The sequence below is a fragment of the Apodemus sylvaticus genome, chromosome 1 (assembly GCF_947179515.1).
Source record: "Apodemus sylvaticus chromosome 1, mApoSyl1.1, whole genome shotgun sequence".
NCBI classification, from domain to species: domain Eukaryota; kingdom Metazoa; phylum Chordata; class Mammalia; order Rodentia; family Muridae; genus Apodemus; species Apodemus sylvaticus.
In genome coordinates this window covers 121,229,238-121,242,123 of record NC_067472.1, presented here as the reverse complement: position 1 = coordinate 121,242,123, position 12,886 = coordinate 121,229,238, and positions in this window count along the sequence as shown.

Below are 12,886 nucleotides of genomic sequence, written 5' to 3'. Positions count from 1 at the left end.
TCTTTCATTGTAATTATGCTTAACTCTGAGAGTTCAGTTTCTTTCAAACTTAGTCACAAAAACTCATTAATATGATGAAGAAATCAATTGATGAAGCAAAATTGTTTAATGTACTAATTGTAACATACTAGGTGATACAACATAAATAGAATAGCTAAAAACTCCTCTCCTCATCAAGACACAGGTAAATACATTGAGTAGGATGCAGAAGAAATTAATAGCCAGTGACTTAGGAGAACTGTGAAATATCATTACAATATGATACTTCACTTGAAGTTCTAATTACTAAACAAAATCTATAAAACACTAAAAAATTTCTAATCCTAGCATACACTCAGAAGACCTTTTTTGTGAACCAAAAGCATACTGTAAGTTATAGGCAGTAAAAATGCCTATGAAGAAACCTCATTATTTTTTGGATATTTTTTTATGGTATGATCCTCCTTTCTATTAAATTGTCCTAAACCTATTCAAAGTTTGGTATTACTAATTGAACATAGTGAGTTTCCAACGCTGAGAAGTTTAGAAAAAGGTGCGTTTAAATGTATCAAGTTTTATGTGGAAACTAGGAATTTGTTAAATGATAGTGTGATACTCATAATAGTTGAAATAATAAAAAAGCAACAAGTTTAAAATATTGTCTAGGCTGCTATTCTTATGTCATCAATGTTTTTATGTGATTATTTTCAGTATTAAATTTAAAGGACTATGGTTTTATGACATTTTCTGCTAAATTGATGGGGTATAGTATAGGAATTCTTAAAGTCACAAGCTCTACAATTTCACTTATGATGAGAAAGACATTCTGCTACATGAATATTCAAAGAAGTTGATAATAGTATTAGAGCAAAAGGAATGATGATTAAAGATCACTTTTTTAAACACTTTAATCCTTTTGGTCATATTTTAAAAAATTTGTAATGTTGAAAACTATATTGTGGACTGGAACCATAGTATCATTAACAAATATCTAGACTTCCAATATTCTATAAGATTATTGTGACATTCTCCTGACAAGATATGGGTTGGTCATGGATTGTTGCAAGGATGTAGTAGGGAATCATCTACAATTTACAAAGAGCTGGCAAATCTTTTTTAATTCAAGGTTTAATGGAACAAATGACTTTAAAGAAACTCATGGGTTTTCTTAAAGGAAATTGTGGCAGAAATAACTATGTTTGAAATTTCAGACATGGTAATATCACTTTGGAGAGAATAACTACAAGAAAACTTGTTGGGCAATTTATGAATACATTAGAATTATAGGAAAGACCTAAATGTTAGCAGTACTCACTACTAACATTAGTACTAAAACTTTGCAGTATAGATTGAATAAAGTAAAGAATAGAGTTTTGGCCTTTCAATTGCTTCCATATGCTTTTGAGTTTTGTTGAATTATCAAAATTTCCTTGGGGAAGTTCAACATAAATATATATTATCCAGAGATATGGAACCCGCAAAAATTTTAGTAAGTACACGGATCTTCTACGTGCAATTTGGTGAAACTATCAGTATTTTGTGGTCACTTATCAAAATGTGATTGAGACATTATTTACAGGGGCAGAAATAAGTCACTTAAGACCTGACCTTCATGGGTGAAGCAACACAAAGCTAGGGATCTGGAGTATATTTACTGCACAAATCTCAGGATTTTTGGCAAGGTTAGAGATGAAGTGTCCATTCCAAAATCACTCTGATGTAAAAATCTTCCAGGCAGCTTTGTATGTTTTTCCTCCCAAGAATATGACACGGTTTCATAGTCTTCATTGCACCTCTTCTTCACTGAGAGGTTTCTTGAATATAAGATTTTTTTACTTGTTTTGCTTTTGTCTGAGTGGGAAGTTTTCTTCTCAAATTGAACTCTTATACATTATTCTACTCCTTCCTCTGTCTCTCACATTTCCTATTGCTTCTCTTCTTCAATATTCCCTGAGCCATGGAGAGAGTAATTTTAGATAACCATGTATCGTCAACAAATAGACTAACATGACCCAGTAAAAACCACTTGATTTCAGGGTTTTCATCATTAGTTATGAATTGAGGCTGAAAAATCACTGAAATTTAAGTGTATGTGCAAGCAGTTTCACTGGGACATCACTCACAAACAAACAAAACCATGGAAGTAGCTTCCATAGCCACAGGCCTTTGCTTTTCTTTACAGCAAAACTCCATTATGGTCAATATGCCTGGAATTCTGTTGGAAGAGTGTTGTTCTTATCCATATTAACTGGCCAATTATTTGACAAGCAGTCAAAACCTGCTTATTATAATTTCTGTTTAGCATGGTGGCTTAATAAGCAAGAATGTTGGAGAGAGTTCACTAGCAACATTAATGCTCCTCCACTAAATAATGTCAAAGCAAGCCAGCATAATCTTTTTCAGTCTAGTGATCACTTAAGTTTTCATGACTTAACAGTGAAAGTATGCAATTGCAGAGCCTTTACGAATATGGTTTGCTGGAAAATAGCCCAGGTGTGTGAGGACTTATTTCTTGGAGGTTCTCCTTCAGGCAAGAGATGGGGAAGAGCACAGGCAGAGGGTAAGACTTTTGTCTTAGTAAATAATTAGGGTTTCTGAATAATAATTAAAGGTTCACTTTTTCCATGTTACTTTGCTACTGTGGCTAACCTGCCTTCTAAGTTCCTATGAGGGTATATTTTAGTCTCTGGAATTTAGCACCTCATCCTAAAACAGCAGGACTAAGTAAAGATTTGATTGCTAGAGCCTTTTAACTTTTATCCAGATGCCTCTTGCTTGTCAAGCTAGGAGGAAGTTTGGAGAAATAAATTTCTTTATTTTATTGGATATTTTGTTATTTACACTTCCTATATTATCCCCATTTCTTGGTTTTCCCCAAAAAGCCTCCTAACCCATCTCCCCTCCCACTGCTCTCTGACCTATCCATTCTTGCTGCCCTGTCCTGGCATTCCCCTATATTGGGGCATCGAACCTTCTCAGGGCCAAAGGATTCTTGTCCTTTTGATATTCAACAAGGTCATCCTCTGCTATATATATAGCTGGAGCCATGTGTAATCTTTGGTTGGTAGTTTAGTCCTGGGGAACTCTGGGAGTATTGGTTGATTCATATTTTTTTCCTCCTATGGGGCTGTAAGCTTCTTTAGAACATTGGGTCCTTTCTCTAGCTCCTCCATTGGGGGTCCAATGCTCAGTCCAATGGTTGGATGAGAGAACTCACCTCTGCATTTGTCAGGTACTGGCAAAGCTTCTCAGGAGACAACTATATCAGGCTCCTGTCAGCAAGCACTTGATGGCATCAACAATAAACCACTATTGAGCCTGGATAAGATAATAACCCTGATAGAAGAAAAAATTTATATAAATAAATATGCAAAATTTTACAGAAATTCATAAAGAGATTAATACATACATATACATTTTATTCAAACCAGGTGGGTCCACTTTGCATACATGCTCACAATAACATTTTTTTGCACAACTTACTTACACAAGCATTTGAAACAAAAGATCAAGCAAGTGTGCAGAAAGAATTCACTCTTTCTGCTTAAAAAAATTGAGCTCCAATCTTCATTGCATAGAGAAAGAAAATGATTCCACTCTTTTCATTCTAAATGAATTATAGACTAACTTTGAATAAGGAAGCTTTGCTCCATTTACGAAGACTAAGCCTGCCTTGTTATTAAAACTAAAACACAAACAAAAGCAAAACTTGTTCTGTTCCATGATAAGGAGAAGCTTGCCTGATCCTTCCGTTCCCTCTGTAGCTTCTACTGTTTTTCTTTTCTTCTCTACATTTTGAATATTGCTCTATTATTTTTATGTTACCTTATAGTTTCTAATTTATTTCACTCTGAATTCTCCTTCTCATCTTGTTTTCTCCTAATTCTTTGATGTCACAACAATGATTTTATTCACAATGCCTTTTTCCCCAATCCTATGCCTGTACTTTTACATTCTTCTTGAGTTCAGTTCTGTGACAAAAAATTCTCTTGTGTTCTGACTAAAAAAATTATCCTCAGTTCTTTTATAACAATATTCTGTTCAGATCTGACTAAAAAGTGTCTATACAAAAAGTTCTCTTCAGCTCAGTTCTGACGCATCTCCTTGTCTTCATCCCTTATACACCTTCCAGAATTCATGATCGCATGGTAAAAGGTTCATCTCGTTTATAACAAAAATCAAATCATAAATTTAAATAGAAGTTAAAAACAGAATTTTTATATGTATATCCATTAGAAGTATTTATCTGGCTAAACAATAAACTATTTGTCAGAGCTCCAAAGGTTCATCAACTGGTAAAATCCCTAACTACTCTATTTGTGAAGTTTTGCCTAGATATACTCAGTCAATATTTTATCTTTTTCCTAGCAAATATAATAAATAATAAGTTCCCTTTTATGACCTTTGGTTAATAGTTCTGCAGTTTCTTGGAATGTATTCTTAGCAGCAGAAACTCTGGGAACTATCTAGAAACAATTAACAGGTAACATAGTAGAAACCTACAGAGTACGCTCTGCAGTTCTGATTATCAGAAAAGAACTTAATAGCAGTCCAAGAATAAAAGTGCTTAATGACTACTAACACAATTTTAGGAATTCTTATAAGATCCACAAAAAGAATTGAGACATCATCTATACATCAACTATATCATCTATACTATACTATGCTATGCTATACTATACTGTACTGCACTGCTCTATACTATACTATACTATACTATACTATACTATACTATACTAAACTATACTACACTATACTATACTATAATATACTATACTATATTATACTGTATCATCATCTATATATCACTACAAGACAGTACATCTTCAAAAATCTGCAGGGATCTGCTCAACAGCTTGGACAAACCCCTAGTGATGATCATATATGTTTAATAATAACAGGATAAAAATTAATAGTTAGAATCTTTACTAAAATAATTTTTAACTGGGTCTTCTTTATAGTAGACAATCTTTCTTGTATTATTAAAATGTGAGACAGATCATCTCAGGAAAATCAACTGTTATTAGCTTGTCTTATGATGACTCCTGACAATGGTTTAACCATCTAGTTCCAGCATAAAATGAAGATCAAGAGAAATAGCTTTTATATTTTGTATTGTTTCATGGTTTCCCATTTTTAACAGGTTATAGGTAGTTAATACTCTCTTAGCACTAATCAGTTTATTATATCAAGTTATGGTTTCAAATATTGTCATATTTCACCACATAGCAAAACTAGTGGATTTATTTATTTTTATTATTTTTTATTATCCAAGCACCCATACCATTACAAAATATTTGGAAATGTTACTATATTTTTGTCTCTCCAATGTTTGCCCAAACCTATGAAATTCGAGCTTCTGTAAGGCAACGGACACCATTAAAAGGACAAATCGGCAACCAACAAATTGGGAAAAGATCTTCACCAATCCTACATCAGATAGAGGGCTAATATACAATATATATAAAGAACTCAAGAAGTTAGACTCCAGAAAACCAACTAACCCTATGAAAAAATGGGGTACAGAGTTAAACAAAGAATTCTCACCTGAAGAACTTCGGATGGTGGAGAAACATCTTAAAAAATGCTAAACTTCATTAGCCATTAGGGAAATGCAAATCAAAACAACCCTGAGATTTCACCTTACACCAGTCAGAATGGGTAAGATTAAAAATTCAGGAGACAGCAGGTGTTGGTGAGGATGTGGAGAAAGAGGAACACTCCTCCACTGCTGGTAGGGTTGCAAATTGGTACAACCACTCTGGGAATCACTCTGGCGATTCCTCCAAAAACTGGGCACCTCACTTCCAGAAGATCCTGCTATACCACTCCTGGGCATATACCCAAAAGATTCCCCAGCATGTAATAAAGATACATGTTCCACTATGTTCATAGCAGCCCTATTTATAATTGCCAGAAGTTGGAAAGAACCCAGGTATCCCTCAACAGAAGAGTGGATGCAAAAAATGTGGTATATATACACAATGGAGTACTATTCAGCCATTAGAAACAATGAATTCATGAAATTCTTAGGCAAATGGATGGAGCTGGAGAACATCATACTAAGTGAGGTAACCCAGACTCAAAAGATGAATCATGGTATGCACTCACTAATAAGTGGATATTAACCTAGAAAACTGGAATACCCAAAACATAATCCACACATTAAATGAGGTACAAGAAGAACGGAGGAGTGGCCCCTTGTTCTGGAAAGACTCAGTGAAGCAGTATAGAACAAAATCAGAACAGGGAACTGGGAAGGTTTGAGTGGGGAAACAGGGGGAGGGAAGCGGACTGATGGGACTTTCGGGGAGTGGGGGTCCAGAAAAGGGGAAATCATTTGAAATGTAAATAAATATATCAATAAATTAAAAAAAAAACCACTATGCCATTTGTACAAAAATTCCTTTCTTGTGTATCCTCAATGAGTTCTGAAGTCATTCCTACTATTCTTACCCAACAGTTCAAAATTCCATTCACTATTTAGCTGTGGGGGTCTGCATGTATCTGAGTGTATACCAGATGGATCCTCTAGAAGGGGAACCATGATAGTCTTCTGTCTGCAAGAATATCAGAGTATGATTAGTAGTGTCAGAGATTGGTGTTTGCCCATGGTATGGGTCTCAAGTTGGGTCTTTTATTGGTTGGATATTCTCTCAGGCCATCCACAATCTCTTCATTTCTTTCAGACAGGATAAAATGTGGGTTGAAAGCTTTTTGTGTGGCTTGGAAACTGTATATTTCCACTGTAGTTTGTGGCTGGCTACCAAAAGTGGTCTTTTCATGTTACATATCTGCAAAGTCCCAAATCATACTTCAGTTCACTGCCATTAATTCTTGAAGACCTTCCTTATCCAAAGTGTCCTATGTCCTGGAGATATCTTCTACCTCCACATTCCTGTCAATTTCATATTACCATTCATTCTCATAGCCATCTGGCCATGTCTCCTCTCTCTCCCCAAACATGATCTTTAACACCTTCAAATATGTCCTCCACATCCCCTCACCCATACAGTTATCTATCTCTCTCCATTTTCCACTTATGACAATTTTATTGCCCTTCTAGGTAATATCCAAGCATACTAGCTTTTGCCCTCCTTCTTGTTTAGCTTCTTTGGCTCTGTGGCATATAGCATAGGTATCCTTTGTTTTATGGATAATATCCACTTATAAGTGAGTACGTACCATTCATGTCCTTTTAGAACTGGGTAACCTCACTCAGGATGATATTTTCCAGTTCAATTTACAGTCCTTCCAAAATTAATGATGTCTTTAATTTAATGGCAGAATAATATTCCATTGTAGATTTCTTTTCACATTTCTAAGTTGAGGACAATCTAGATTGTTTTCAGGTTTCTGATACTATGAAAAAAGCTGCTATGAAAATCATTGAGCAAGTGCATTTCTGAGACAGTAGAACACCTTTGGTTATATTCCCAGGAGTTTTATATATAGTTCTTGTGGTAGAGCTATTCCAAGTCTTTTGAGAATCCACCAAATTGATTTCCTTAGTAGTTTTACATGTTGGCACTGCCACTAGCAATGGAGAATTTTTCTTCTAGTTATACATTCTTACTGGTATGTGTTAGTTCTTTAGGTTTTGATCTTAGCTCTATTGAATGATACAAGATAGAATATTTGATTGTTTTGATTTCCATTTCCATAGAGCATAAGGAATATGAACATTTCTTTTAGTGCTTCTTGGACACTGGAGACTCCTCTGTTCATAATTCCCTGTTTAGCTCTCAGTCCCATTTTATAAATTTGGGGGGGGGGTGCAGTTAGTGTCTGACTTGATTTCTTTAAAACTTTGGGATAGTAGATTCTTGACCAATATTAGATTCTTAAAGATCCTTTCTTTGCCTGTAGGCTGCAAATTTATCCTATTGGCAATGTCAAATGTCTTAAAAAAATCTTCTGAGTTTAGTGAGATTCCATTTATCAACTGGTGGTTTTGGAGCATGAACCACTGGTATTATGATTAGGGAATTGTCTACTGTTCTAATATATTCTATGGTATTTCTCATTTTCTTTTCTATGAGCTTTAGAGTATCCAGTTTCATGTTGAGATCCTTAAACTACTTGGATTTGAGTTTTTTGCAAGGATGAAAATAATGGAACTATGTTCATTCTTCTACACATAGATATCAAGTTAGATTTGCAATATTTGGTGAAGATGCTTTCATTTTCCATTGTCTGACTGTTTATCAAAAATCAAGTGTTCATACGTACATGGGTTTAGTTTTGAATTTCCATTTGATTCTGTGATCAACATGTTTGTTTCGGTGCCAATATTGTGCAATTTTTAACTCTATTGCTCTGTTGTACATCTTTAGTTCACCAATGGTGATTCATCCCTAAGGTCTTTTAATGTTCAGGATTGTTTTAGCTATCCTGAATCTTTTATTTTCCCATAGATGAATTCTTTTAGCATTTATAAAATGTATTGTTGGAATTTTGATGGGGAGTGCATTTAATTTGTAGATAGCTTTGGTAAGATTGACCTTTTTTACCATGTTATTCCTACCTGTCCATGAGCATGGGTAATCTGTTCATCTTCTCATATCTTCTTCAATTTCATTGTTTGGAGATTGTAATTTCTTATCACACAGAGCTTTCACTTGCTTTGATAGAGTTGCAGCAAGATATTTTATATTATGAGTAGGTATTGTTAAATGTATTCTTTCTGTGATTGCTTTCTTGGCCCATTTATCTTTTGTTTAAAGAATGGCCATATTTTCTTTGAGTTAATTTTCTTTTTTTTTTTTTTTTGCAATGGCAGTCTTCTTGTCAGAAATTTAATTTTCTATCTAGTCACTTTGATGGAGGAAGTTGTTCTTCAGCTAAAGGTGTTCTCTGGAAGAATTCTGTGGTAGCTTATGTATAGTAAGTTAACATCCACAAATAGAGATACTTATTTGGGAGAATTTTAAAAACTGTTTCTATTTGCTTAGGTGGCATAGGTATTTTTAAATAGTTTCCTTGATCTTGAAATAATTTTGTAAGTTTAATCTTTCATTATGATTTTCTAATTTTGTGGAATACAGGCTTTTTTTAGTAAGAACTAATGATTCCTTAAATTTTCTCACTGTCTGTAATGTCTCTCCTATCTTTGTGCTTATTGAATCATGAATTTCTGTCATTTACTTAGTTTGGGTAACGTTTTATCTGTCTTTTTGATTCCCCCCCCCAAAAAAAAAAACAGCAGTTGGTTTCATTAATCCTTTGCATTGATTTTTTCTTTGAAAAGGAAATAAATACATTATGAATGAAGTAACCTGTAAAAGATGAATTGAAAATTAAGAAAGGTAGAGAACAAAATATTTCATGGTGAAGAGACCACTGGTATGAAAACATGGAAGTGAGGAAAATGTATAGTAGTAGTTTGCTTTCTGTTACTATGATAAAACACTAAGCAAAAACAACATGACAGAAGAAAATGTGTATTTGGCTTATTTTGGCATACTGTAACTGTGGGAAGACAAGGCAGAAACTCAAGGCAGTAAAAATCTGGAGGCAAGGACTGAAGCAGAGACCATGGGGAACCACTGCTTATTGTCTATCTTTCCTTAATTTCTTCAACTTGCTTCGGTCTACCAACCCAAGACCACCTGCTCAAAGACAGTACTGTCCACAGTTTGCTGGGCCATTCTACAATAATCATTAATACACCAAAGATATGCCCACAGGCAAATATGATAGAGACAAATTGTCAATTGGGGCTCTTTCTCCCCAGGTTGCTCTAGTTTGTGTCAAATTGATAAAAAACTAATTAGCCAATAATTAAGGACCTGGTAATCATAGAACCAATCATACTAGCCAATTATTTAATAAATATGCATTTTTAAAATTTGTTAAACGTGGATGTAGAGTCCCAGGAATTCAGGATCCTAAGGTAGAAATATCACAAGTCCCAGGATTGCCAGGATAAAGATTTCTTAAAAATGTCAGTTTTTGAGATTCTAATATAGAGTGCATGTCTTCTTACAAATATTATTGTTGATATCTATAGATTTTTTCAATTGTCATGATCCACATCTAATGAAAGAATAATTCTCTTAAGGTCTGAAAAAAGTAACTAGAAGAAAGGCATGTTAGCACATACCAATTATTTCTACACCAAGGCAGGGCTGAAAAAGGATAATTCTGAATTACACTCAAGCCTAGTTTGTATTAACAGAGCCTTGGATCAAAGAAGGAATGAAGGGAGGGCAGGTGGGAAGAAGGGAAATGGGAAGGAGAATGGGAAAAGAAAAAGGGAAGGGAAAGAGAAAGAGAAAGGGAAAGGGAAATTGAAAGGGAAAGGGAAAGGGAAATTGAAAGGGAAAGGGAAAGGGAAATGGGATTGGAAAGGAGGGATTGGAGAAGACAACTGGCTTTGTCAGGAAATATTTTAAAATGTTAAGATGATCAAAACAGATTAGATCAAAATATCCTATTTTGGCCATTTTTCCTCCTCTAAACTATCCTCAAACTATAAATTATGGCTAATTGATATGAATATGTATATATAAGTAAAGAGAATTTGCAAGGGAATGTTTGATTTCACTGCCTGATACAGAGGAAACCACTTTCAGATATGTCAAAAAATTCATGTCCACATTCTTTTTTTTTTTGTTTTTAACATTAAAATGATCAAAACAGATTAGATCAAAATATCCTATTCAGCATCCTTTCACGTTAAAGGTCCTGGAAAGAACAGGAACATATCCAAGTAGTTTTCTATTCTGTTTGAAATGGTCTACTCTATCAGAGAATACACTGGATCCAGGAACCCCAAACAAGACCCTGCCCGTCGATTTCCATGTTTATTCATAGCCCATCAATCTTTCTCTAACAGTACCTTCTCCCCCCGTTTTCTGCACATCTTAGCCAACAAATACAAGAGAAGCCTTGTGCTCTATGAGAGACCCAAACTTGAAAGAGAAAACATCATACCACTACTCCAAAATCCAGAAAAGACAAATGTTTAGAAACATAGAAGACCCTAGATTTTCCAGAGTCTTGCAGCTCCAGCACCCCTATATCTCAAAGACATGAAGAAGACCTGGTGAGTATACATTTCATTGGTGTCACAAAAACCACAAATATCAGACCAGACTGATAACCCATCATAATAAACATATGCAAGTGGAGATGAGCGGACACAGGACTGTCCTTTGAAACACATTGTGACATACTATACCTTTCATGATGATTTTATTCTGATGCTTTATTCGTATTATTGTTGAAGTTCTTTGCTTGTGTTATATTTTTGGAGGGAGGTTACAAGTATAAGGTGCACAAATGAGGGAAAAGAGAAATGTGGAGAGCTGGTATCCATGATATTAAACTCAAAAGGAACCAAATAAAACTAGAAAAAAATTTAACTTGTCTACATTGTATTATATACATTAAGAAAGAAAAGCTTCCCCTTGAGCAGTCTGCTACACCTGCTGGAACTCCAATCCCCCAGCTTTCTCAATTCTCTGCCTACCTTCAAATGTACCAAGGACACTGAACAAATGGGTTAACTTTCCTTCCCCAATTGATCTTTGCAGTTTTCTGAGTCCTCTGGGGAAAGCCAAGGATTGCTGACTACCTTGCTTGAATAGCAGGCCTCTATTTTCATGGCTTGTGTCTACAATCATCTGACCTATAGATTTTGAACAATACCTATGGATCTTGAAACATTTAGCCCTGATCCTCTAGAAATATACAGCCTGAGGACACCCATCACAGGCCTGTCAAATAAGGACAATTGAATGTTAACTCCCTTTTCAATACATATTAACACAGGAAAATACAGTGACTAAAGCCATTAAGATGGCTAAATGTCCTTAAAAAAGGACAGTCAGCTAAATCAAAGGAAAAAGCCACCTTTAGAGTAGAGATATCATATTGCTCCAAGCCTTTGATATCCTAATACAACCAAAGCAAAAAACAAAACAAAACAAAACAAAAAAACAACAAAACAAAAAAAAACCCTTAATTCCAAGCCTATAAAGATGATAGATTCCTTTAAAGAGTAAATGAATAAATTCATTAAAGATACAAAGAAAAATACAAATTAAACAGGTGAAGGAAATAAATAGAAGTGTGCAAAACCTAAAAAAGCAAAAGGAGTAATCCAGAAAAAAATGAGCAAATACTGGAGAGGAAAAACCTATTGAAGAGAAGAGGAACATAACATGCAAGCATTATTAACAGAATCTAGCAGATAATATTCCCAGACATTGAAGAAAGTATAGAAAATATTAAAACATCATTCAACAACAATGCTCATAATAAAACGAAATAGCACAAAATATCTAGGAAGTAAGTCAGTGATACATTGAAAAGAACTATCCTAAGAATAATAGGAAGAGAAGAATGTGAATGTCCCAACTAGATGGCCGAGAAAATATTTTCAACATAATCCTGGAAGAAAACTTTCCCAATCTAGCAAAATATGCCTCTAAACACACAAATATCCAACAATTATTAAGAAACAGAAAAGAAAATCCTCATGTTATATATTAATGAGAACACATAATATACAGTACAAATAAAGCATATTAACAGTGGACACAGAAATAGGCAGGAAACATACAAAGACAGACATGCACGAATTTCACCTGATTTTTCAAAAGAGACTCTCCAATATAGAAGGGACTATTGAGGGTTCTTTCAACTATTATAAACCACAAATGCTAACATAGGCTACTCTACTCTGCACAACTCTTAATCAGCACAAATAAAGAATACATTTTAAGACAGATACAAGGGGTTTTGTCTGCCAGCCCGCCAGGCTTGGGGCCCCTGTCCTGCCCAGGGAGCTTGAAAGGAGAGAAGCCCCGCGGCCATATTTGCTGCCTGCCAGGGAAGGAAAAGGATCACTAGGAGCTTTAGATTTCTGGTGGTGCAAACCGCCAGGGGTCTGCCTGCA